This window comes from Ceratotherium simum, chromosome 1 (genome assembly GCF_057802395.1).
Source record: "Ceratotherium simum simum isolate JZ-2026a chromosome 1, ASM5780239v1, whole genome shotgun sequence".
NCBI classification, from domain to species: domain Eukaryota; kingdom Metazoa; phylum Chordata; class Mammalia; order Perissodactyla; family Rhinocerotidae; genus Ceratotherium; species Ceratotherium simum.
This window is the reverse complement of record NC_141900.1, coordinates 55,059,435-55,085,895: the sequence shown is the minus strand read 5'-3', so window position 1 is coordinate 55,085,895 and position 26,461 is coordinate 55,059,435. Positions and strand designations below refer to the sequence as shown.

General features: G+C 39.2%; 1 long non-coding RNA gene across 2 annotated transcripts; it reads right to left on the bottom strand.

Annotated features, from left to right (window-relative positions):
• Nucleotides 1–1,191: 1,191 nt before the first annotated feature.
• Nucleotides 1,192–17,380, bottom strand: LOC147918205 (uncharacterized). Of its 2 annotated transcripts, none has more exons than XR_015551567.1 (3): nt 17,270–17,380; nt 3,322–3,416; nt 1,192–2,664 (listed from the first exon to the last, which is right to left on the bottom strand). It is a non-coding gene; the product is annotated as an uncharacterized LOC147918205 (long non-coding RNA). The 2 variants fall into 2 exon arrangements; XR_015551568.1 differs by lacking the exon at nt 17,270–17,380 and adding an exon at nt 3,806–3,901.
• Between the last annotated feature and the right edge of the window lie 9,081 nt (nt 17,381–26,461).

Sequence of the window (26,461 nt, the reverse complement as noted above, 5' to 3'; positions counted from 1 at the left end):
AATGCAAAAGAAAAAGAATAGAAAGCATGGAGATGGTGACCAATCGTAGGCCAAACAAGCAACAAATTAGTAGACTGAGGAGAAATACAACCGGAGAGAGGGGGTAAGAGGCTTTCCGCCCTCAGATTCTATTTGGTGTTTATCTTTCGTTACTCCGTCTTTCTGATTTCACCTTCCCCCCTACCCAGATACTCAAATTCCCTTTCACCATAACCATGTTTCTTTTTTAAATGCTGGCAGGCCTAAATTTCCAATTTATGCACTGCTTTCTGTGGTATAACTTGGATTTCCAAGCATTCCCCATCCCATGTGTGGATTTTCATTTTACTACTTCCTCACACAGATATTCTGCTGTCACCAGCTGGCCTGAGGAAAGTCTCAGCCATGCTCTATTTTTGTGTCAGCTAATAGTCACTCAGTCTTCTGTTCTGCCAATTTGGTGCATAATATTTTCATTTTCTCTATATTCATTTCCAATACTCCTGTCAGCTTTCAGCATCTACTTCATTAAGCTTCTCCTCTGGTTTAACAGTAATCAGCAATGAAGGATCCTTTGTGAGGCCGAGGGAGAATTGATCTTGTTTTCTCACCACACTCGAGGTCCTGCCAAAGCAGGAGGATTTACTGCATGTCACACAGATTGCCCGGAGGACGCTCTGTGTCCCCATTTGTCATGCGGCTTCCATTGCTCACCAGGCACATGGGCTCGTAAACTTATTTCTGAAAATGTGAAAGGATTATCCTCGCTCATAAAATGCAAAATTTGCTTAACTGCCTTAGAAGATTTAAGGCTGTTCCACTTGTTTTTCAAGAGAAGCTTATTTGAATTACAAAGTAAGATCGCTGTGGTAGTGGGAGGGAGGGAGGTGATGGCCGCAAACCGGTCATCCTCTCCTTAGGGAAAGCCAGACAAGAAGTGTTGTCAATGGCGCATAAAGGAGGCTATAGTGTTGCCTTGCGTGCAAGTCTACACTGTGAAACAAAGTAGTGGATAAAGGCATCTATTTCTTTTAAATTTAAGCATTCTTGGTCCAATCTGCCTAATATTCCTAAAGGCAAAGAAATTTCAGTGCAAAAGAGTGTTTGAAAAGAATTAAGTTCCTGTTGCTATTTCACTTTTATTAAGCTCCGAAGGAATTATAGATTCTAAATAGAAGACACAAAGACCCAGACCAAGGACAGAATCTCCATACTCAGTGAGTCCAGCAACAACTGCCTAAATATGCATGTGAGAGCTTTCTTGTCTTTTATCACTTACTGACTCCCACAGTTAAACTTATTTTTTCACCTAATCCAGACATAAACCAACTCCTACAAACTAAGTTGGGCGTGACCTTTATCACGGACTATATGGAAAGATATGACTATACTTTTGTGAAACCATCAATGAACCAAAAAAATCCTGATTCCCTTATTAAATCTAGATCCTTCAAAGAACACATTCTCTTGGACTAGCAATAAAATAAAAACCCTTGTGAGAGGAAGCAGCTCCATCTCCTGATGATCCTTTCTCCAGGGCCAACCTGGAAAGGCTGACTCATTTATTCATCTCTCCCTGCAGATGCCTTGGCAACAGTGACTATATCTTACTGGAATTTGTGTCCAAGCACCTGTAGTGGTGACTGGTACCAGTAGGTGCTCAGTAAGTGGGTGTCTGAATAAATGGATGAGCTGTGTGGTTTTGTGGCCATTTTTTTATTCTTCATTCTCAATGGATAATTTCAACTCAGATCAGTTCATTCAAAGCAATCAGTAAAACCATAAATTTATAACAGGATAGGATGGATACTTCTGATGGGGAGTAAACTTTTGTTGAGGGAGTATGAAAATGTGGAGTCAAAGGAGATTTATAAAAGAGGATATTAAAGAGAATTTTCAGGTGTAGTCTCATGTTATGGATGAAATAAATGATAGATACAGAGATGGAAGAAGGAAACAAAGAAGCTAGTTATGCAACCAGCTGAGCTAAATGTCTGTCAGCTGAGGAAAAATTCACTACAATTCAAGCAGCAGATATTTATTTGGGCAATTAGAATTGCAATTCTGGAGGCACAGATTCAGGTAGAAACTCAAAATATGTTCTGATTACAGAAGAGGGGCTTAGGGTTTTTATGGGGAAAAGGGAGGATGAAGTGAGTTGTATTAAAGAAGAGTTCATTGGTGCTGAATGAGGTAAGGCTAGGTTTGTACTTCATAGACTGGCTCGAGATCGGAATCAGTAGGCAAAAGGCTAGACTTGTACTTCATTGATTGGCTAGCAATTTGGTCATCAGCAAAGTCCAGTTTTATTAGTCCTTACAAACAGGCTATTTTAATCCTTACTGACTTCTTGGAATGTCAGTGGTTTGGTCCAAGTTTGGAAGATAAAGAAAACAAGACATGCAAGGCAATTCCTCTGAAATGGCTGCTCTGGCTCCATTTTAATCTGGCTCCACTCACGTTAGCTTTCATATGTCCATCTTCTTTGCAGTGGAGGGGAAGAAAACTGATTTTAGCATCTGGAAGTGAGGCATTTCAGGAACGGGCTTCATCAAACTTGTGAGTCAAGGGAAGTTTTCTTTTCTGTTTCTCTTACGATTTCTTGTCCTCACTCACTAGGTAACTGTGACCTTAGGCTGCTACTTCTGTCATAGAGGGAACTGCAGTGCAATTCGCCAATTCTTACTAAGACAAGATAACAGAAAGAAGTTCTGTCATGTTTCCGTAGAAATTAAACAGTGTAAATCAGGAAAAGGAGCTGGGAATACAGAAGCACAGAACTATTCTATGTGACATAACCAAGAGCCTCCTTAAACCCCATGTTGACTGTATTTGGCAATTGAATATTCTTTTTCTTTAGCTTCCATATTATGGTATTCAATTTTTGTTCCATCCCCTTTGCTGGTTTCATTTTTTTCTTCAGTCTCCTTTGAGTGGCTCTCTCCTGACTATCAAATCAGCCCCAACCTCTTGTTTGGAGATCTGGTGTTCTAGATCCAGTGCTCTCTGGGCTGGCTCCCTTTGAGTGTCATCTTCATGCTCTAATTGGCACACCTCTACGCTTTCCCATTTCTGTCAATGGTGCTACCCTTGTCCCAGTCCCTCACACTTGCAATTATGAAACTGCCTTGACTCCTCTCACTCCTCTTCCCTATCATCTAGTCAGTATGGCCCAGTGATGTTGACAGTTCATTGTAAAAGTATTTTCCATTTTTCTCCATTTTCGCTGTCAATACCCCAATCTAGACCTTCACAGCTTTATACCTAAATTACTGTTTTATCCTAGACTGTTCTTCTCATCACCAACATCCCTCCCCCACAAATACATACACACACTTTTACCTTCTCATGCGTCCAACATGCAGTTGCCAGGTTAATACTGCAACAACACCATGTCCATTAAGCTTATCTCCTTCTCAAGAGCTAAAAATAGTTTCCTAATTGGGAGAACAGCATAGATTTTATGTAATTTTATTAGATATTATCTCTCAATATAAATCTAAATGTGACAATTTTGGGTACCTTAATACCAGGAGTATTAATCTCTACAGTTTGGAATGCAACTAAAATGCCCCAAGACAACTATCTATAGGTTCAAAAATCACTCCTCTCTTCAGAATTCAAGGATCTCCAAACTCCGTTTCCATTTATCTGAAAGATGCTTTTGTCCACACTTAACTCTTTCTGCATCCCCACAAAGATAAAACTTTTCTTTTATCCATGTAGACGGTTTTAAATGGAAAGAAGAGGCACATGGATACACTCAGAGGATATAGAAATTACATAAAAGATGGTATCTTTCACTTTGCACTTAAGACAAGCTTACCCTGATATCCAACTGACACTGAACTGGTCCTTTCTTTCCAAATTCTGGAGAGCCACCTGCTTTATAGAAACTTCATTTATTGAAAGTTTGTTTTACATAGACTACTTAAGATTATATTTTAACTGTCCTCACTAATAGGTTGAGATATTCAAGGTCATTGACTTTTTTTTATGAAAGGGCTATTGATTTTTCTCTAATTATTTTAAAGGACATTTGAACAGAGCAATTTTTAAACTATGATTTTTTCATAGTTTCGCATGGGATGGGGGGTGCTAGGAAAGAAGTAGAAGGCCCTTTTGTTCAGCTGAGGTCTTGGATGGTTTGTAACTATGCCAAGTCAGGTTGGGACTTGTGTTTGGGAGAAGGGACAGGAGAGCTGAATAGCTGTGCATAACAAGGAGAAAAGACATTGGAGCTCCGGAAGACCAATCTGAGAGGAACGAGATGAGGAGGCAAGTGGCAGGGGGGAGAGGAGTTTGGCAGCTAGATTGAGATGCACAGTGTCATGTGGAATGGATCAGCCAATAAGAAATCCCTAGTGTCTGGGCAAATAAAATGGAAGGACTTTCAACAATAGGAATGATGAAATATCCTACGAGTCCATCAAAGGGATCAGTAGATTTGGGTATATTCATATAATGGAAGGCTCCATAGCAGAAAAAACAAATTAATTAGAGCTACATAAATTAACATGAATCTTATAAGCTTAATATTTAGTGAAACGTTTGCAAAAGCAGATATCATATGATGCAGTTGATACAAAATTTAAAAACATGTAAAACAATATGTCATAAAAGTATCAATAAATGCATGGGAACAATAAATACCAAAATCAGGATAGTGGTTACCTCTGGGAGAAGGGAGTCGGGAGTGTAACTGACGAGGGGTACACAGGGCACTCCAGCACTACTGGTAAACATCTTTTCTTAAGGTGGCAAGTAGGCACATGGTGTTCATTTTATTTTTTAACCTTTTTTATGTTTCATAAATACTTATAATACATTTTTTTTAGAAAAATTTTGTTTCTTAGAAGTTTCAGATTTACAGAAAAATTGCAAAGATAGTAGAGAGATCTCATATACCCCAAACACACCCAGTTTCCTCTGTTATTAACATCTACATTAGTATGGCACATTGGTTACAATTGCTGAACCCATATTGATACAGTATTATAAACTAAAGTTTATAAGCAATTTGTTCAGATTTCCTTAGTTTTTACCTAATGTCCTTTTTCTGTGACCATTCCTCAGACTTTCCTTGTTTTTGATGACCTTGAGAGTTTTGAGGGTACTGGTCAGGTATTTTGTAGAATGTCCCTCTTTTGGGATTTGTCTGGTGTTTGTCTTATGATGAGACTAGGGTTGTGTATTTGGGGGAAGAAGAGGTAAAGTGCCATTTTCATCACATCATATAAATGGTACCTGACTTTCACTGTTGATGTTGACCTTGATCACCTGGCTGAAATATTGTTTGTCACATTTCTCCAAAGTAAAGTTATTCTTTTTCCCCACCCCCGTTCTACACTCTACTCTTTGGAAAGATGTCACTATGTGCAGCCCACACTTAAGAAGAAGTGTGTTATGTTCCACCTCCTTGAGGGCAGAGTATCTACATAAATTAGTTGGAATTCAGCCTGGGATATTTATCTCTTCTCCCTCATTTGCTTATGTGTTCAAAAATTTATTTACATCAGTATGGACTCACAGGTATTTATTCCATACTTTGGGTTATAATCCAATACTACCTTATTTATTTTGTTAATGAAATTTTTTCGGCTTTGACGTTGGAAATACTTTCAGTTGGCTCCTGTGTTCCTTTGACATATCCCCATGGTTGTGTTCTGTTTGCTTGTTTGTTTGTTTGTTTTTTAAATCACTTCCTTACTTTTTGGTACTACAAGATGCTCCAGACTCACCTTGTATATTTCCTGCCCATGTCCTAGAATCAGCCATTTCTTTAAGGAGTCCTGGTTACTTTTATTGATGAATGGTATTAGAAACCAAGATCTTGGTCCAAGGTGTGCTCAGTGCTACTGGGATGTTGTTGCTTCTAAGCCCTTTCAGCAAGGAAATACATGTGTAATAACCCATGCACAGATACATATCTATAAGTATTTTCTATATATAACCATTTGTATCTATTTTAAGCTAAATATGAGTTCATACTGATGTCTCTAACTCTAATCCATTATGAAATGGGTCCTTCTAGTCTTTTCCCCTTGCTTATCTGGAAATTCTCACTCCAACAGTGAGAAACTTGACTCCCACCTAATACATTTTTAAGCCAATCTAAAAATTGGAAGAAGAGAAAAAGCTGTATGCATCTGAGGAGTGGTGTTAATAGCTCTTCTGCTACAGAAAGTTAATTCTGCCCGTCTTAAGCCTACATAGAGAAGTGGAAAACACGGTGACTGAATTGTCATAAGACTATAAATAGCCCAGAAGCAGAATATATATACACCCTACTTTAATATACAAACCACACACACACAATTTTAATATAGGATAAGAAAATTGAAACATATGTATACATATATGTATCTCCTATTTACAAAAGAAGAAATCATAAAACTAGTAAGCCTAAACATTTATAAGTCAATTTTACAAATACACTTTTAAATTTAAATTAAAACAACAAGTTGATATTATTGTTCTCCTAAATAATTAACAGATTTTTATATTTAAAAAAAAAAAACGTGGCACTATTGTTGAGTACGTGGTGAGCTGGGCATTCTTCTACACAGCTGATAATGATGTAAATTGTTAGTACTTTCCCAGAAAGAATGCTGGCAATAAGAATCAACAGTCTTAAAAATGTTCTTGTCCTTTGGCTCAATAATTTCTCTTCTATATGTCCTTTCTAGATATTAACATTCTAAAGGTAAACAAATATTTTTGCTCAAAGATATTTATCACAGGACGATTTAAAATAGCAAAAAATGAAAATAACTACCTTGGTGACTAAAAAGACAGTTAACTAACTTATGACAGCTCCATGTAAATAACTATTTTGCAACTGTTGAAAGTAATATGTATAAAGAGTTTTGAAAAATATGGGGAAAGGATAATACCAACACAGTTAAAGTGAAAAAATCAGGAATCAAAATTGTTTTATAGTATGATCTTATCTATGTAAAAAGTATAAAGTACAGTTTCACAATATCTAGCAGAAAATTTTAAATGCATATATCCTCCAGGAATTCATCCTACAGATAGATATACTGGCTTAAGTGTCAAGTGTATATGTGCAAGGATATATATTCAATCATTTTTTGTGATAGCAGAAGACTAGCAACAACTTAAATGTTCATTAAAAGGGGACTGGTTACATAAACTATAATACATCCAGACAATGACTAGCATGCATTGAGGCAGTTCTGTATGATTATATGCGATCACAAGGATTCAATATTTAGTGAAAAAAGCAAGTTGTACTATAATATCTTTTTCTGTTTTAAAAAGATAAGAATGTATCCACATAATTGTTTATACTCACAAGATGGCTCTAGAAGGATATATAAGAAACTAGTAAGAGTAGTTATCTCTGCGGAGGGGAGCTGGTAGCTGGAGGATCAGCGGTGGAAGGAAGAACTTCCACTTTTTGGACTTCTGCATATTTTGAATATATTGCTAAAGGCATTCATTGCCCTTTAAAATAAAAAATGTTTCACTTTAAACAAAAGAACACGAATATCTAGTCAACGATTTTAAGTTGTTTGCTGTGTGTTGCAGTCTTGTAAAAATCCCTCAGTCTCTCCCAAACATTCAAGTCAAGCCTTCACAGGAGGGCCTCCTGGGAGTGGGGATTTTGGTTTTTGAGTTTCAGTTTTTGGGTTTTTTTGGCAATCGAGGAAAGCAGCTGAATTTCAAATCTAAGCCGAAGCAATTAAGAAAGAGACAGTTGCAAGAGAGTGAAAACATTCTCAGAATCAACTGAAACCACAGAATAAGCAGCTCAAAGAGCCAGGGGTAACCATAAAAGTGTAAGCCCCCCAGAATCCCAGATATCTTGGAGAGGGCATCAGAATTCACACAAGACATGGAAATAGATGTAAGGGTGGCTGAGCTCATTTTATCTAGATATTGAGCAGAAGGGTGATTCCATCTGGCAGGGGGTCTACATTTCTATGTGAAAACTATTGAAACCTCATTGACAGTTTCTCGAGGAAAACTGACCACAGAAAAATAACCAGCAGAAACTATTATCTATCTTAAGAATAATAAAACAATAGATTAAGCTGGGTTTGAAAGTTCTTTTAAATTCCGGTCCATGTTTGAAACTAACTCACTCATTGGAATTCTTCAAAGCTTTTTCAGCAGACGGGAAAATTTCTTACATGGACGGATGCATGGATCATATTAATGCATAATATGTGTATAATGCATAATATGCACATAATGCATAATATATAATAACAGAAGTCGCACAAAATCTTATAAACCCGTTAGACTCCTAACTAAAATATTTACATCTATAGTAATTAAAAAAAAATTTGGATATACATCCAAAGCAAAGATTTAGCATGAATAGGTTCTTGGAAGATAATGAAAGAAACTTAATGCACTACCATTAATTTTTACTAATTTTTGATAGGTTACCAACTGTTCATAGTAAACATCAATAATGGAAACTAGAAAAAAATAATCAGTTGCTTATAGGATCAATTACTTTTAAAAATTGAGATTTCAAGAAAGATTATTCCAAATACCTAACACCCTGCAATAGGACCTGAAGCACACATAGTAATAAAGAGTCATATATCTGCCTTTGGAATTTCCATCAAAAGGAAACAAAACACAAGATCTTTCCACCAGTCTTCTGGCGCTTCCGTGGAACTACTAACAGTTGTTATAGCTATTATAACATTATAGTCCCATATAAGTCATCATGTTTGGTCAAGTCATGCAGCTATTAGTCTATTTGCAGATGGTGTTAGATTTACCACTACTCTCAGAGTAAGAAACAATGCTGTGTTGTGTGTGAGATTTTGAAGCTCTCAGAAGCTCTTATATTTGTTACCTCTGCAGAGAAAAGACAAAAGAAGGCTCGTTGTTTCTATTACAAGAAATCAGTGTGTTGGAGAACACGGGGCGTAGCTTGAGGCAGAAAGAAATAAAAGTAAGTTCATTTGCAGTTCAGTTATATCTGAACGGATTAACAGTAAGTATGATTTGTGAACTATTACTATTTCCTACCCCAGGCAGTTTTTATGATTTTTCACAATTATCTGAAACATATTTTATAAAATGTGACAGCAATAAAAATATAAAGGTCTACAATTTAGGTGGGTAAAGACAAGCTCTGTAGTAAAACAATTTGACAAGTTTCCTTGCCAACACAGACAAGGAATTTACAACATAGCAACTGAAAAAAACAAAATGATTTTAGATCCATGGAGATTGCTTCATAGTTTCCCCTTAATTAGAACTTGAATCCCTTAAATGGAGATTCACATTTCTGATATCATATTATCCTTTCTAAAAGAGGGAATTTATATTATTTTTAACACACTATCAAATTTACTGTAAAAAATTTAGACACTTAAAATTTTTCTATCTACTGGCTGCAAATCTCAGATTATAAAATCAATGATAACAATGCAGAATTTGTAGCAATGCATTTAGTTAATGGCCTTCTTTGCTATCACTAGTTATAAAAATATGTGATTTTGGAAATTACTAGAAGTAAATGTGCCCCCTTAAATCTCCAATTTTGTCACAGGCTTTTATACAAAATTATTTTATTGAATCAAAAAGCCTTACTAAATTGAACAATTCTTCAAATATCATTAGTTAGAAAGATAGTTATATTGCCTTAAATTTTATTTGTATTTTAAACCATCACATCACATATATACTGCTGGCTAACAGCCAACCCCAAAATTTAGTAGCTTAAAATAGTGGTTTATTAATCCCATGATTCCTTGGGTTGGCTGGGAAATTATTCTTCAGGGCTCATCTGAGCTCACTTATTTAGCTGCATTCAGCTGGTGGGCCAGCTTGGGGCTCAGCTTAGCTGTGACAGGATGGAGGGCCACTCTCTTCATGTCTGACAGTCGCTTGGAGCTGTCAACTAGGACACCTCAATTTTCCTTCACGTCGCCTCTCAGCCTCCAGTAGGTTGGACTGGGCTTCTTTATAGAATGGCAGCAGTGTTCCAAAAGAGCAAAGGCAGAAACTGCAAGGCCTCTTGACAGCTACACTCCTGAACTTGGACAACATCACTTTGACCACATTCTATTGGCCAAACCAAGTCAACAAGCCAACCCAGATTCAAGACGTGGAGAAATAGACCCCATCTGTTGATTGGAGTAGCTGCAAAATATTCTGGCCATGTTTTCCAGTCTACCACAGCCATATAATTGGAGATGCCTAAATTCAGTACTCACTGCTGGCTATGCAAATGATGAAAAAGTCACCTCAAGACACTTCGCTACCATCTTCTAGAAAATTGTAATAACTACACAGATCTATCAGGACCACTAATAGGAATGTAGCCTGGAGCCGAGCAAAGCACGTATACATGACTAAAAATGGTTTTCCTGCCCAATTTCATATTGAAGGGCACTGTATATAATAAAAGTAATGAGGGCTAGACTATCAGTAGACACATGGAGATGACAATAAAATAAAGGGAGGTGAGAAACCAGAAATCTTAGTCTCACATATTGTTGATGATGACAATAGATTGTGATTGTCAAGAGCTCAAACTGCAGTCAGACTGTCCAGAATGAAATCTTGGCTCTGTTGTTCATGAGCTATGCAATCTTAGACAAAGTACTTCTGTGTCTCAGTTTCCTCATCTCTAAAATGTGGATAATAATGATACCCCATATCAACTTGTGGTAAGAATTAATTGATATAAAGCACTTAGAAAGTGGCTGGCATCTAGCAAGTGCTGCATAAGTATTCGCTGTTTTTGTCACCATCATTGTCATCATCATCATTGGTAAAAAGAAGAATCCATCTAATTGGGGACGGTGTTGAAGAGGGGGGAGAAATTTCCTTTAAAACCCAAATAATCATATTATGTTGGATCCCATCTTCATATCCAAGCTAAATGTTTGGGACAGATAGAGGAAAATGAAAAAAGATGATTTTGAACATTTCTGAGATAGAAAGAATTTTAACCAGGCATTTATCTATAAATCTTCAAAATTTGGAGAACTAGTTTATTTCATCAAATAATTAGGAAAGGCACAATGCTAACAAGGATAGAACTAAAAGGTGAAAAGCAGGAATTCTCCAAAGACTTTGGTTTGGATATTTTATTCAAATATCTGAAGTTTGTAAGAAGCCTCTGAGTAATCTCTTAGAAATTGTGGGATTCATAGTGAATATCAGTGAGTTTCCATAGAAAATATGTTAAATACATATTTACATGTTACATATTAGTAACCTTCCCAGTCCCCTCCCCTCAAAGTTCTGTTCCATGAGCATGGGTATATGCGTGTGTGTTTATACTTGGTGAAAGTCCAGGAATCCATGTTTTTAATAAACATCCCAGGAGATTCTTATGATTAATCATGATTGGGGTACACTGCTCCCACTCAAACATAGTCTGTGGGCCAGCAGCATTGGCACCCCCTGGGAGCTTGTTAAAACGCAGAATATCAGGCCCCACCCCAAACCTCCTGAACCAGAATCTACATTTTAACAAGATCTTCGTTTGATTCCTATGCACATTAAAGTTTGAAAATAACTAGATGACAACTTTCGGTCACAGTGGCACTGTTGTTCCATTACCCAAATCATTCTCAAACATTACAAAATTTGGCATTTAAATTACTAGCTGTGTGATTACTAGTAGTGTGCTCTCATATAAACTCCGTCATTTCAACGAACTGTCCTCAAGAGGATAAACCAAAGGTTCATTTTTGTCATACCTGGTGTTTATGCCTCAGGGTTATTAAGTCTTATAATGAAAGTTTTAACAATATAAAAATAAAATAAAATAAATAGAAAATATATATTTGTTATTTTAAAGTATTCATTATATATGTGTATCTAATATATATAAAATTGTTCTGTATATATAATGTGTGTGTATAATTATATCTCTATATATACAGAATCTTTTTCACTAATTCGAAAGAGATAATGACAACCACCACCACCACAACAGCAACCATTTGACAGCATCTTTGTCTGACCACAGGCTCTACCATGTGTTCTGTGGTTTACAGATATTATCTTACAAAATTCTCAAACTCCCCAAAATAAAACTACAACATTATTTTATCATTTAATGGTAGTAATTTATGTGCTTTTGCTTAATGTACAGGTAAAATCCCCTATAGCTATGATTTTCCTTCCTCTACCTTTTAAGAAACTTTTAAAACTTCAGTACTTTAAAATTAATTACCTTTAATTATGTTGCTCAGTTGTATATTACTTCACCACTAAATAGAGTACTCTAGTGGGTAAGGCATACTGCAATCTCTCTTTATGACTTTTTCCTCATTCATTCATTCATTCATTCATTCAATTATCTACATTCATTCATTCATTCATGATTCATTCATTCATTCAATCAAACGACTCAGCTCAACAAGTTTCAGGCTTTATACTCATGCAAGAGATACAGAGGAGAACAAAATCCGATCCATGTCTTTGAGTAACATCAATCTAATAGAAAAGACAGATAGGAAAGTCAGCAATGATAACTAGATTCAATAAGTAGTTTAATAGCATTTTGAGGGATACAGAGGAGAGGCTCGTTACTGGGCAGGGCTCAGGAAATACTTACACAGGATGAAGTGACCCACAAGCTGAGCCCTGATGGATAAATGGAGTTAGCCAGGGGACATAGTGAGAAAAGGTGCTACAGACAAAGGAAACAAAACAAGTAAAGGTGTGAAATAGCCTGATGCGTTTGGGGCATGTTTTTCAGTATGGTTGGAGTACGGTTTGTGCATGTATTTAGAGATATGGTTGACAATGCTGGGAGAGGCTCAATTGTGAATGCGAGACTAAAGAGTTTGAACATCATCCTGACGGCAATGGGAGTCATTGAAGGATTTACTCAGGAGAGTGAGATTATCAGAAGTGCAGTTTGGAAAGAACACCCTGGCAGGTATGTGGAGGGTAGAACTGAGACAGTGGGAGCCTCACTGAGCCAAAGCAGTGGGCATAGAGAGGAGAAGACAAATTAGAGGAAGTGTAAAAGGCAAAATGAACATGGCTTGATGTCCAACTGCATATAAGGGATGCAGGAGAGAGCAGACTCCAGGATGACTCCTAGCTCTCTGGCGGAGGTCCTGCATGGATGATGGCATCAGTCCCCAAAGTGGGGAACACCATAGGAGGGGCAGGTTTGGGGGAAGACAAGAAGACATGCAGTCTGGAGCAGGTTGAGGGCCCTGTGCCTTACCCACTGGAAGTGTGGGGTACACAGCTAGTCTAGGGCCCAGAAGAGAGGCCCCCACTTATTTATGGAGCGTCTACCATGTGTGACTGACCGGGAATCACTACTAGTCTCATATATAACCATTTTAGCTATCTAAATAGCTGAGAAGGGCTTTTCCTCCCCTTGCATGCTCTTTTTCTTCTTTAAGCATCACTCTACAGTAGAAGTTCTCTTAGTTGACCTCCATTTAAACAATATACAAAATTAAGCAAAACTCTCCATCCCCTCTTGTAAATCATGAACACTGACCTCACTGAACACTCCCAGGTAGTAGATTTCCCTCAAATATAACTTCCCACATCCTTTCCCACCAGTTGAGTTGAATACTTACCAAGAGTTAGCTGTATTTGTTCTCAAAGCTATATCCCAGATGTAGTTGCTATTATAATTATATAATTTGATTAAATATTCTATAAAGCAATGAAATATATATGTGAGAATAAAGAAAGTTGTGGTTTCTATGAAATCAAAAGCTGAAACAAACTGAGAAGACAATAAAAATACCTTCACTTAAAAAATTGCTGTCAGGGCCGGCCCTGTGGCTTGGTGGTTAAGTGAGCGCGCTCCACTGCTGGCGACCCGGGTTCGGATCCCGGGCTCGCACCAACGTGCTGCTTCTCTGGCCATGCTGAGGCCGCGTCCCACATACAGCAACTAGAAGGATGTGCAGCTGTGACACACAACTATCTACTGGGGCTTTGGGGGGAAAAATAAATAAATAAAATCTTTAAAAAAAAAAAAATTGCTGTCAAATTAGTGATGAGATGAGTATGATAGATTAAGGGAAATAATCATAGTCTGGGAGTACTCAAGTATTCAGAGTGCTTTGCTTGTGTATTAATTCTTCACATTGAGGAAAGCAAGCTGGAAACTGCAGGAAGGATTGTGTGTATAGTTAACGCAAGAAAGATATTGAGGAGTTCTAATCAGAGCACCCATTTTCAAAGACAAGGTCTTGGCCCTCTACCAAAAAACTAAATTGGCAAGTTAAGGTCCATTTATAATTTTACATTAAAATAAAATGTTTAATAAGATATGTATGAATCTTTTTAAAGATGTTTTCCCACTTTAACTAACGTTTTTGATTAAGTGACCAGTAGTAGTCCTGATCCCTCTGATAAGAGGGTCTCTAGTTTTTATGAAATCTGTGTCAGGTGCTGTCTATAACTCAAGCTTTTAAAGAAACAAAGTGGCCACAAAGAACCTAACCTCAAGTCCCCACAAAGCATAGGATCCTCTGCCTTTCTTTATACGTTTGTGCTCAAACAACTTTTTCCTACTCTCTACCCCAGTTATTTCTTTTGAAAAATGGTAATTTTAAAGCAACTCGACTACGTTAATAAAAAAGTTTGATGTGCCAGAGGCAGTGAAAATTTTGCTTTAATAAAACAAGGCAACAAATTTTACAATCTCTTGCTCTAACCAGACTGTGAGAGATGTCATCATTGGTATCATTTAGGATTTTCTGCAGGCATATTGACGTTGGGAGCTAAGGATTCCCTAGAACATGATCTTGCTGTCTTATCTGCTTTCACTTTTTTAAAAAATGTGCATATATATATACACATACATACACACATATACATATATATATACACACACATATGTATATATGCATATCTTAACAAATATATATACTATTTGCTCAAGTGAAAACAATTAAGTGCAATTAAAGCCTGTCACCACACATCTATGGACAGCTAATCTTTGACAAAGGAGCCAAGAACATACAATGGGGAAAAGAAAGTCTCTTCAACAAATGGTGTTGGGAAAACTGGATAGCCATATGCAAAAAAATGAAAGTAGACTCTTACCTTACACCATACACAAAAATTAACTCGAAATGGATTAAAGACTTGAATGTAAGACCTGAAACTGTGAAAGTTCTAGAAGAAAACATAGGCAGTACGCTCTTCGACATCAGTCTTAGCAACATCTTTTCAAACACCACATCTGACCGGGCAAGAGAAACAATAGAAAAAATAAACAAATGGGACTACATCAAACTAAAAAGCTTATGCACAGCAAAGGAAACCATCAACAAAACGAAAAGACAACCTAACAATTGGGAGAAGATATTTGCAAACCATACATCTGATAAGGGCTTAATCTCCAAAATATATAAAGAACTCATGCATCTCAACAACAAAAACTACCAACCCAATTAAAAAATGGGCAAAAGACCTGAACAGACATTTCTCCAAAGAAGATATACAGATGGCCAACAGACACATGAAAAAGATGTTCAAAATCACTAACTATCAGGGAAATGCAAATCAAAACTACAATGAGATATCACCTCACGCCCGTCAGAATGGCTATAATTAACAAGACAGGAAACAACATGTGTTGGAGAGGTTGTGGAGAGAAGGGAACTCTCATACACTGCTGGTGGGAGTGCAAACTGGTGCAGCCACTATGGAAAACAGTATGGAGAGTCGTCAAAAAATCAACGATAGAACTACCATATGATCCAGCTATTCCACTGTTGGGTATTTATCCAAAGAACTTGAAAACACCAATTTGCAAAGGTACATGCACCCCTGTGTTCATTGCAGCCTTATTCACGATAGCCAAGACTTGGAAGCAACCTAAGTGCCCATCAAGGGACGAATGGATAAAGAAGATGTGGTATATATACACAATGGAATACTACTCAGCCATAAGAAACGATGAAATCCAGCCATTTGTGACAACATGGATGGACATTGAGGGCATGATGCAAAGTGAAATAAGTCAGAGGGAGAAGGTCAAATACCGTATGATTTCCTTCATTAAGTAGTAGATAATAACAACAATAAACAAACACATAGGGACAGAGATTGGATTGGTGGTTACCAGAGGGGAAGGGGGGAGGGAGGAGGGTGAAAGGGATAATTGGGTACTTGTGTGTGGTGATGGGTTGTAATTAGTATTTTGGTGGTGAACATGATGTAATCTATGCAGAAATAGAAGTACAATGATGTACACCTGAAATTTTTACAATGTTATAAACCAATGTTACTGCAATAAACAAAAAATTAAAAAAAAAATAAAAATAAAAAAAAATAAAGCCTGTCAATGTTTCCTGTATCACGCCACATTACACCTGCCTGAAATGAGGGACTAATGGGGCTTAAGTGACACCCCAAGAGTTAATCCATTGGCTAAACTTGGAAACATGGGAAAAATACTGTAACCGAACCTATCTGAAACTCAAGCATCTCTTGAAGAAGGAATGATCTCAATGATTATGAAGGAAATTAGCAAAGGAAATATTTTCTTTATCTTTCTTTAAAAAAAATCTTTTATATATAATATATGTTAGCACAAAAAGGTTACAAACTAGTGGCTCATGGATTTTACTCACAGCGCTCTGTAGGACTGAGTGTTTTTTAATTTTAAAAATCAGGAGATTTCATACAAGAATCCAGAATTTGGGGCTTTTTTCATGAAATCAGGACTGACAAGAATCAGCTAGAGCTGAGCTATATCTGTCCATTTTAGGAGAGTTTATGCTCTTCCCAGTCAGGTTCTCACACACTACCTGTCTGTTTGCTGTAGGCATTTAACTTGTAACTCTCCTTGGTTTTAGAAAGTAACCATTTTAAATTAACTATTAATATAAAATTCTGCCCCAAATTTCACATTTTTTCAGTTATGTCCTTTCAATCCACCTCTATCAATAATTGGTCTCTGCCTATATTTAGCCATGTATCAACTGCTATATTTTCTAATCTATATCTTTGTATTAATTGCTGTCTATATTCACTTGTTTAACTGCTACATTGCTGCCTACTTGTAATACGTCTTGAGGGTTTTTCCTCCTCTTTATTCATGTAATAGTTTTAGTCTCTACATACAGTGTGGGAAGGTGGCATTCTGTATCAGGAGCAGCAAACCTTTTCTGTAAAGGACCAGACAGTAAATATTTTTGCTTTGCACATCATACAGTTTCTATCCAACCACTCTACTATAGCCCAAAGACAGTCATAGACGATGTCTGAGTGTGCTTGGGCTGCCATGACAAAATACCACAGACCCAGTGGCTTAAACAACAGATATTCATTTTCTCACAGTTCTGGAGGCTGGTCGTCTGAGATGAGGGTGCTGGCATGGTCACATTCTGGTGAGGACTCTTTTCCTGGCTTGCCGATGGCTGCCTCCTTCCTGTGTCCTCACATGGCCTTTCCTCCATGAGTGTTCCTGGAAAGAGAGAAATCTCCCTTTCTTCCTCTTCTTATAAGGCCACCAATCCTTTCAGATTAGGACCCCACCCTATGAGCTCATTTAACCTTAATTAACTCCTAAAAGCCTTATTTCCAAATTCAGTCAAATTGGAGGTTAGGGCTTCAACATATGAATTGAGGGGTGGGGGGTAGGGAGGTGGACGTAATTCAGTCCATAGCAGACAATATGTAAATGAATGAGCATAGCAGTATTCCAATAAAACTTCATTTACAAAAACAGGCAGCAGACTGGATTTGGCCTGTGTGCTAAATTCTGACAACCCCTCTTCTAGATCATTTCTTGATTTATTTTGAAACTGTATTTTTAAGTTAATTTTTTTCTTTCCATCTCTTCTTGCTATTAAAATTAGTCTCTCCCTTGCAGGCTAAATGGAACGCAGGCTCTGAAAAGTGAAATGTGGTTTTCCAATTGCAAAGATAGCTTAGACTGTGCAATGTGTATAGATTAGCCTTAGACAGGGGTGGAGATAGCAAAGAAGCGGGGTTGCTCATTAACCTAACTGGCCTAACTCTCCCATTCAGGTAAGTTGCATATGAGGTCCCGAAGGACCTAGAGATATCTGAAGCGAACCTGCAAGATACATCAACGTCGCTGACATCCAGATGCTTTCAGCACCAGCAGTCAGTTTAACAGGGATTGTTTCTGCCCTCAAAACTTGGTCTTTAAATCAGTGACGTTGATACATTTAAAATGAAGACTAGCTAACAAATTACCTGTACCAAGTAACAAAACACATCTTAGCACAATATTCCAAAACAGGATCTTGGCATCTGGTAGGATCGTGGGAGAAGGAATCATTTCCAAGAAACCGAGAGTGCTTCACAAATTTCAGGAGACGCCCGGAAGATGAGTTGAGAATATTTTTCAACACTGGGCAACAGTGTTGCACCCTTGGCAAGGTGGGGAGGGGTGAGGATCCGTTGCAGTCCACAGCCGAGCGGGTTTCCTTCTCAGTGAACGGCACCACGCCTGACACTGTGTGAGGCGCCGCACAGCACAGGCGGCCGCCCGCGCCTCCTCTTCTGCGTGTTTACATTCTACCCGCACGACCTTCGGCGATCAGCATAAACAGTGTCACCGCAACACTCGCTGTTGTTTTCATGGAGAGGATGTGTTGACACCAGCTACCTAGCTGTGAATGTAAACACGATGCTGACAGCAGCGAGTGCAGACGGGTTAGCAGGTACCGCCGCTTACCACGGGCAGATGTTTATCCTTGACATGAATAGTAATTAAGCAGAACCTTGGAAAGCAGTGCCTCCCCAGGAGCCAATTAATAATTTAGTGGGGGAGATGTTATATGCAAATTTCCCCCACAAACCACTGCGGAGTGACATCCCACCCTCCACCCAGTGGACTGGACTGGGGAATCATTTGTAACAAAGCCCTGTGGTGCCGGTGTGAACAAATTGTAATTAGGCAAATTAAATGAGTGTTGCATGTACATCAATTAATTTCTGGTCACAAGATACACAGCGATTGGCACTACCTTGTTGTGTATCAAAGGCTTCATCTCGGCTCAGCGCTTACCCACCTCTTCCCCCCTTCTGCCTTCTAGACCAACAGGCCATAGAAGCCTTTGCCGCGCTAATTCTCCTTGAGTTACTTTATCTTAGTTTGTTTACTTCTTTTTAACACCGATGTAGCAATATACACATTCCAAGCAGTCTTCTGACTTTAAAAAGAAAAAAAAAAATCCCTTAGCCTGCTTAAAATGATGTTTATAAAATGCACGTGTCTAGCATGTATTGTTCTTTCTGGGCATAACAGTGGTAACATCCATTTCCTCTCCCACTGAGGCAGAGAAAATAAAATAAGGCTTCTGTGAAGGAACGGCAGGCACAAGTTGGGGACTTCCCCACAGAGTAAATTGTTTGGGGAAGGCACATGATTCAGTGTAATTGTCCCAAGTTGGGTCCCCCTACTGTGGATTTCTGCAGGACTGAGTCATCCCACTAAGAAAAAAGCCTTACAGGAAATGGAGTTAAGTAAGCAGCCGCCCGGTTCTTGCTGCTTAGACAGATGGTGCCGCGTTAACCTTCCTCACCGCTGTAGTCGTCGGGCCCCTGCAGAGCTGTCCAAATTTGCACGCAAAAATTTTAAGGAAGAAAAACAAAATAATTTCTTTTACTATATAGGGCCCGACCAGAACAGGATAAATAAAAGCAGAGTTTAGGCCTCCCCTATCATTTAGCCGTAATGGTTCCTTCATCTTTGACTGAAGGTCCTGGATGCTAAACATTCATTCATGTATCATTATTTCGTTTTCTGCAGGAACTATTATCCATTTTTCAGTCTGGTAAAACTGACCATTCAAGAGTTGAAGTGTTGCTCTTCTGTCCTAAGTGGTTTGAAGCAGAGGGTTGTAGAGACCATGAGCAAAAGGGCACAAGGACACCCTGTTTAGCAGTCATGGCAGGACCAATGCTTCTCCCAAAATCAAAGCCCCAAACTTAGCGAAATGCCCAGGTTCAACTTGGGGATGCTTTATATAGCTAAGTGCTTTTTATTTATATTTATTATATAGATATAATCTAAATTAGAGTATATGGGTGAGTGGATGGATGAGTATTTATTTATGTCGAAGGCCTTCTCCTGCACCCCATAATGCTTCCCATCTGTGAGCTCACTTGGTTCCATCATCCTGCATTAGCCCCTGTTGTCTACCTGCAACCACAAGCTCTTCAAAAGCAGACACCAAGCCTTTTCTTGCTTCTGCGTCACTTCACGGGCTCCACAGCATCTAGGGCAGTGCTGAGCGTAAAACAGCATGGGTGCTCAGAGAACCCTCCCCAAATTGAATATAGCAAGGGAGAGCAAAATCCTGGGGAATTTGAGGAGCCAAGGAACTGGAGTTACATTCATGGATACTTGGGATAAAGCCCCACTGCTCGCTGTGCCCAGCGTGGCTTCTGCTAGCATGGCAAGCACCCCTTGTACATCCCCCCGCCCCGGGACTCACTGTGTCAGAATGTGCATTTTGGCAACATCCCCAGGTGACTCATATGCACAATAAAGTCTGAGGAACACAGCTTTAGTCAATACAAAAGTTATAAGAATCCAGAGATTATTCACCAAGGACTGGACCAAGAGACATAGGTGTCAGTACTAGTTTTCTAAGGCTGCTATAACAAAGTACCACAAACTGGGTGGCTTAACCAACAGAAATTTGTTGTCTTACAGTTCGGGAGGCTAGAAGCCCAAAATCAATGTGTTGGTAGGTTGGTTCTTTCTGAGTGCTGCAAGGGTAGGCTCTGTTCCAGGCCTCTCTCCTTGGCTTGTCAATGGCCATATTCATGTTCACGTGGTGTTCTCCCTGTCTGAATGTCTGTGTCCAAATTTCCCCGTTTTATAAGGACACCAATCAGATTAGAGGCCCATCCGAATCCACTAAGCCTCATCCTGCCTTAACTAAGTACATCTGCAATAAACCTACTTCTTAATAAGGTCGTGTTCTGAGGTACTGGGGACTACTTCATATGAATTTTGGAGGACACAGTTCAACCCATAAGAGTGCCCAAGGCAAGGCTAGTAATTTGGCATCTCTTCAAATACTCTTTAAATATTTTTTAGCAAACTAAAGTTTAATCCAAAGCAACTTTTCTAAGTCATGAAAAATAATAAGAAATAAAGGACTAAATGAGAAATTTATAGTCTCCTTTCACGGGATAAAGTGCATCCCATGCTTTATTTCCCCTTTCTCTTCCTAGTCTCTTTATTTGCTTCCACCCTCGGCACTAAATAATTGCAAAATTCAATGCTTATGTCAGCAGAGATGTGAATAAACCAGCAGAAAAATCTAAATTCCTACCTCCTCCAGGTAGAACCCAGGGCACTCCTGAAAAGGTACGGCTGCCACCTTTTGACCTCATTGTTTTAAACATTATCTCCCCAAATGCCCTTTAAAATACCTAGGCGGCATTAGTCCACCAAAGGAACAGCAACATTTTCACTGAAAAACAGCAAGCAGTTTACCTGATGGTTGACAATAAATTCAAGTTTTGTAAAAAATGGCTTTACTGGGGCCAGCCTAGTGGCATACTGGTTAAGTTCGCACACTCCCCTTCAGGCGGCCCTCAGTTCGCTGGTTCGGATCCTGGGCAGGGAGCTACACACCCCTCATCTAGCCATGCTGTGGAGGCGTGCCATATACAAAATAGAGGAAGACTGGCACAGATGTTAGCTCAGGGCCACTTTACCTCACCAAAAAAAAAAAAAAAAAAAGGCTTTACAGAAAGTGACTTTCTCTCTCAGTATTTTTCTACCAAACTTTGAAGGGATGGGGAGGTGGGACTCCAATGTGCCAAAGTAACACCAATCTCTCCTTCCGGATGGCCATCTCGGGAGGACTTGAAGAATAAATCATGGATGAGACCTCTAATCGTAGGGAAAGCTTTGTGTGGTTAAACCAGAGTTTCTCGACCTCAGACTGTTGACATTGGGCCAGATACTCTTTGCTGTGGAGACTGTCCTGTGCATTGTAGGTGTTTAGCAACACCCCTGGCCTCTACTCACCAGAGGCCAGTAGCACCCCATTCTCAGTCATCATAATTATGTCTCCAGACATTGCCAAATGCCCCCTGGAAGCCTATGGGGCAAAAATCGCTCCTGGTTGAGAACCACTGAGTTAAACAAAAAAAACGAACTTATTGATCAGCTCTGACCTTAAAAACCTATTCTTAATTCTCCTAGTGCACTGTGTTCTTGTTTTTTCATTCATGTAATAAATTTCTACTTTGGTTAAAATAAGTTTACACCAGTGACAGAGTTAAATTTTTTCCTCCTTCCTTGTATCAACCACAGGTGTTCTGAACTTTAGAGAGGTAATAAGAAACAAAGGACAAAATGATTGATAATTCTAAAACTACTGGCAAAAAAATAAAAACATCTTAAATTTGCCACAATGCACCTTAGTCTGATAATGTCTCTTCTTAAGACTCAGCCAAAAAATGTCTTTAAGCCCAAGTGAATCTCACAGGAAAAAAAAGAGTCAAGTCAATAGTTTGTTTATTAACTTAATGGGTTCTAAATTTTATCTAAATATAACAGACAGAAACTCAATTTAAAAGCTGCATTAAAAGCAGCATAATTTCCAGATCCCTATTTTGGGCTCCTCTGTTTGAGTCAGGGTGAACCAGGAGGAACGGGATCAAACGAGTGAAAAAGGACCAGCCCTTGTTAAGCATGGAAAGAAAAAATGATGTTCTTAAAGAAAAATTCCTTTAAAAGAGCAGTTTATAAAAAGTCTATGGCTTTGCTTCCTTGGAAGTCTCTTAAAACAAAATTTTACACTGAGCTATCATGTCTTATCGCAAACGATAGAGGGCATAATTTTCGCAATTCAATATATATACATAGCTCATGTATATGTGTGTACATATATATATGAAAGAGATCTTTTTCTTTTTTTTTTTTTTTGGTGAGGAAGATTGTCCCTGAGCTAACATCTGTGAAAATCTTCCTCTATTTTGTATATGGGTTGCTGCCACAGCATGGCTTAATGAGTGGTGTGTAGGTCCACGCCTGGCATCCAAACCTGCAAACCCTGGGCCACCAAAGCGGAGTGTGTAAACTTAACCACTGTGCCACCAGGCCAGCCCCGAAAAAGATCTTTTTCTGATTCAATTTTGTGCTGCCTCAAATCCTGTGGAATGTGATACTTTAAAAAAAAAAAAAAAAAGTGCGATTGTGTCTGTATCTATCAAGATAGATACTTTTCAACTGTATGTCTTCCACATGGCACTGCACATAGTAGGTACTTAATAAATGGCCTCAGGAGAATAAAAGAAGGAGGTTGGATTTCCCCGCTGGGAGGACTAGTGATTAGACTTAGAAATCAAAGCAACTTAGAGAAAATATAGCATGCGATATTCTTGTACATGTGAATCTATGGACTGAGATTCAGCCTAGCTACATATACGTAATCTATGCTGTGAGATGTAACAAAAACCACAGTGTTGCCATTTGTCAATTTGTAAGCCTCTCACCTACAGACTACACGGTATGGGGGTTGTGGAGATAAGCTGTTCCAGAAAGACCAGTCCTAACAAGAGTGATAGGTAAACACAAGATGCTTTGTGTGGCCTTGATCATCATCAGTGCCCAACCAGCAATATGGACCGGAATGAGCGCCCATGAGTTTGAGATTACAGGTCAGAGATGACTAAAGCACAACCACTGCTCTTAGGGAGCTCACAGTGTCACAGGGGGAGATGGATTTAAAAAATAACTATTCAGTTGTTGCATAGAAAAGTAAATAGTAAGTCGTTGACAAAGACCAGGGGAAGGTCAAGGAAGTTTCCCCAAAGAGACAACTTTTATATCAAACTTTGCAAAATGCATTTGTGTTCGGAAGGGGCAAGGGGAAAGGCGGAATATCAGGCTGAGGAAATAATATTTGCAAACACAGGGAGACATAAAGTAGCAACCAAGTTCAGGAAACAAAGAGCTCGGTGTTGGGTGGGGCTTTGGCAAGAGGCAAGACAATACTAAGGAAATAGCCAGATAAGGAAGGTCTTATAAGCCATATGAAGAAGTGTGGATTTTATTCTGAAGGCAGTAGGAAGCCACTAAAGAAGAGGAGAAAAGTATTAAAACACCAATATTGATTTTAGAAGATGAGGCAGCAAAGAACGCATAGGCAAATGGAGCGCTCAGAGACAGTGAGAATTTTCATTTCCATGAAAATGATGGTAAGGCCATAACAACAATTTTAGACCCAGGACAAATAGCACCAAGTGTATCTTCAAATCAGTAAGGGCTCGGGTCAGGAAGAGGAGAGGGAGGAGGAGCACTCTGGGCTGGGGTCTCCCAGCTCTTGACTTTGGATCATTTGCTCCTTTGTGGACAGTCCTGGGGTCAGGGGAGAGCTCGCGACAAGAGTGGAGTGCAGGCTGGGAATGCTGTAGAGGACATCAGTGAGGTGAGTGCCCAGCTCCAGTGAGCAGCCCTTCTCTGGGAAGCTCTGACACACAGGAGGGGCTCTGTGGTCAGCCTGTGCTGTGTCCCCCGGCCACAGCTGACCAATGGAGGAGTGGGCACCCGACCACTGCTAAGCCTGGAATGTGGGCATCATCTTAGACTCTTGGAAGTTGGAGTGGTTGGAGCCAAACCTCATTAATGTCAGGTCTCCAGGGAGCAGATCCACAAACTCCATCCTGCAGCTGAGGTCCCAGAATCCTGGGAGAAGGGGACCCTCCTACCCCAGGATTCTTATTCCCCAGCTGTTCCCTAGATACCATGAGCTTCCCTAATATCCTAGGGGTGGATAAATCTCCACCTTTCTGAGAGGAAAGGGAGGAGCAGTGTATTCATTTGCTAGGGTTGCCCTAACAAAGCACCACAGACTGGGTGGCTTAAACAATAGAAATTTATTTTTTTTTAAACAGTTCTAGAGGCTAGAAGTCCCACATCAAGGCGTCAGCAGGTTGTTTCTTCCAAGGCGTCTCTCCTTGGCTGGGAGATGGTCGCCTTCTCCACCTCCACATGTTCTTTCCCCTGTGCGTGCCTGTGTCCTAATCTCTTCTTATAAGGAGACCAGTCATACTGGATTGAGGCCCACCCATACGACCTCAGTTACCTTAGTTACCTCTTTAAAGGCTCTATCTCCAAATACAGTCACATTCTGAGGGACTAGGGGTTAGGGCTTCAATATATGAATTGCGAGGGGACACGATTTGGCCCACGGCAAGCAGTCAAAGTTGGTTTCAGCTGCTTGCAAAAAAAAAAAACAACTAGAACAGAGGATCAACATGTTGCAAACTCTTTAATCATTTTGTTTAAATTGGGGCTCCTTTAAATTCAGGGCCATGTTTCCTAAGAGTCCTCTGCTGCTGGGAGGGGACCCAGTCTTGTGTAGCAAGAGTTCCTTCAGTGCCACCCCTGCACCTTGACAAGCCTGACCCAGTGTTTGGTGGACTAGGACCTCCAGGTGAGGGGAGGCGTGTGCTCTTCTAGGCCCCCTCATTTACTGTCATAGGCATCCCCAGTCCCACCAGGAAAGCTGTGGTCACAGAGCTGCTGTGGATTCAAGGCCCTGTTTGGCGTTCGGCCAGGCACAACGAATCCAACCACCAGCACCACGGCTCGGCTCTCTGCTTATGTCTTCATCTTCGGCACTTTGCACTAAGATTTCACAGGAGCCGTCAAGTTGCTTTTCTTGACCAGTTTCTCCATTACTGATATGTGAGCAGCAAGAGAGAAAGACATGGAACAGGACAGACTGGAAAAAGGAGAAAACCTGAGATGAATTCCTAACTAGATGGGCTTTTCACATTTATGTGTAGCCTTAACACCCATTATAAAATCTCCTGTGAGGAAAAGGGCTGGGAGGTGGGGGTTACCCCAGTCTCTCCATTAATAATTTGTTTGAGTTGTCTGGAATTACATTCAAATTCTGAATTTCAGATGAATTCTTATTTAATATGTATTCCTATGATTTGTAGAACCTAATTAAAATTCTTAATGTTAGTTAATGTATCTTAACATACATTTCTATAATGTGTAGGACTACTTAATTTAGCATAATTATCAAGATGAACCACATCTAACATTACAAGAAAATTGCAACCTGTCATAAAATAAGAGGACCATATTATATCTCACCCTCTGAGATACCCTGTTAGAAAAACCAAATAATGCAAATAAATCGTCACTCCCCAATTTGATGCTGCTTTGGTGATTTGATTAATTATTGTGAAGTGAAACAGCTAACAAAGAAGGATAAATAAAAATAACTTCTTGCATCCAAAAAAGGGTGTAAATTTTAACTCCAATGCTTGACAGCAAATGTAAGCAAGAATTATAAACAATGGGGCTGGCTGAATGAATTAATATGCATCAGCCTTTATTGCTAGAAATAGGCCCCTGTATTGTACTAGTACACTGTGGTTTCTCTCAACTGCAAATTTGGCTTTTCTTTTCCACTTCTCCTGGGAATTCAGAAACTGTGTTCTTATTAACAACAATGAGGAAACACCAGGGCAAAGAGGAGTCTGGAAGCGTGTAGCGCTTCTCTGG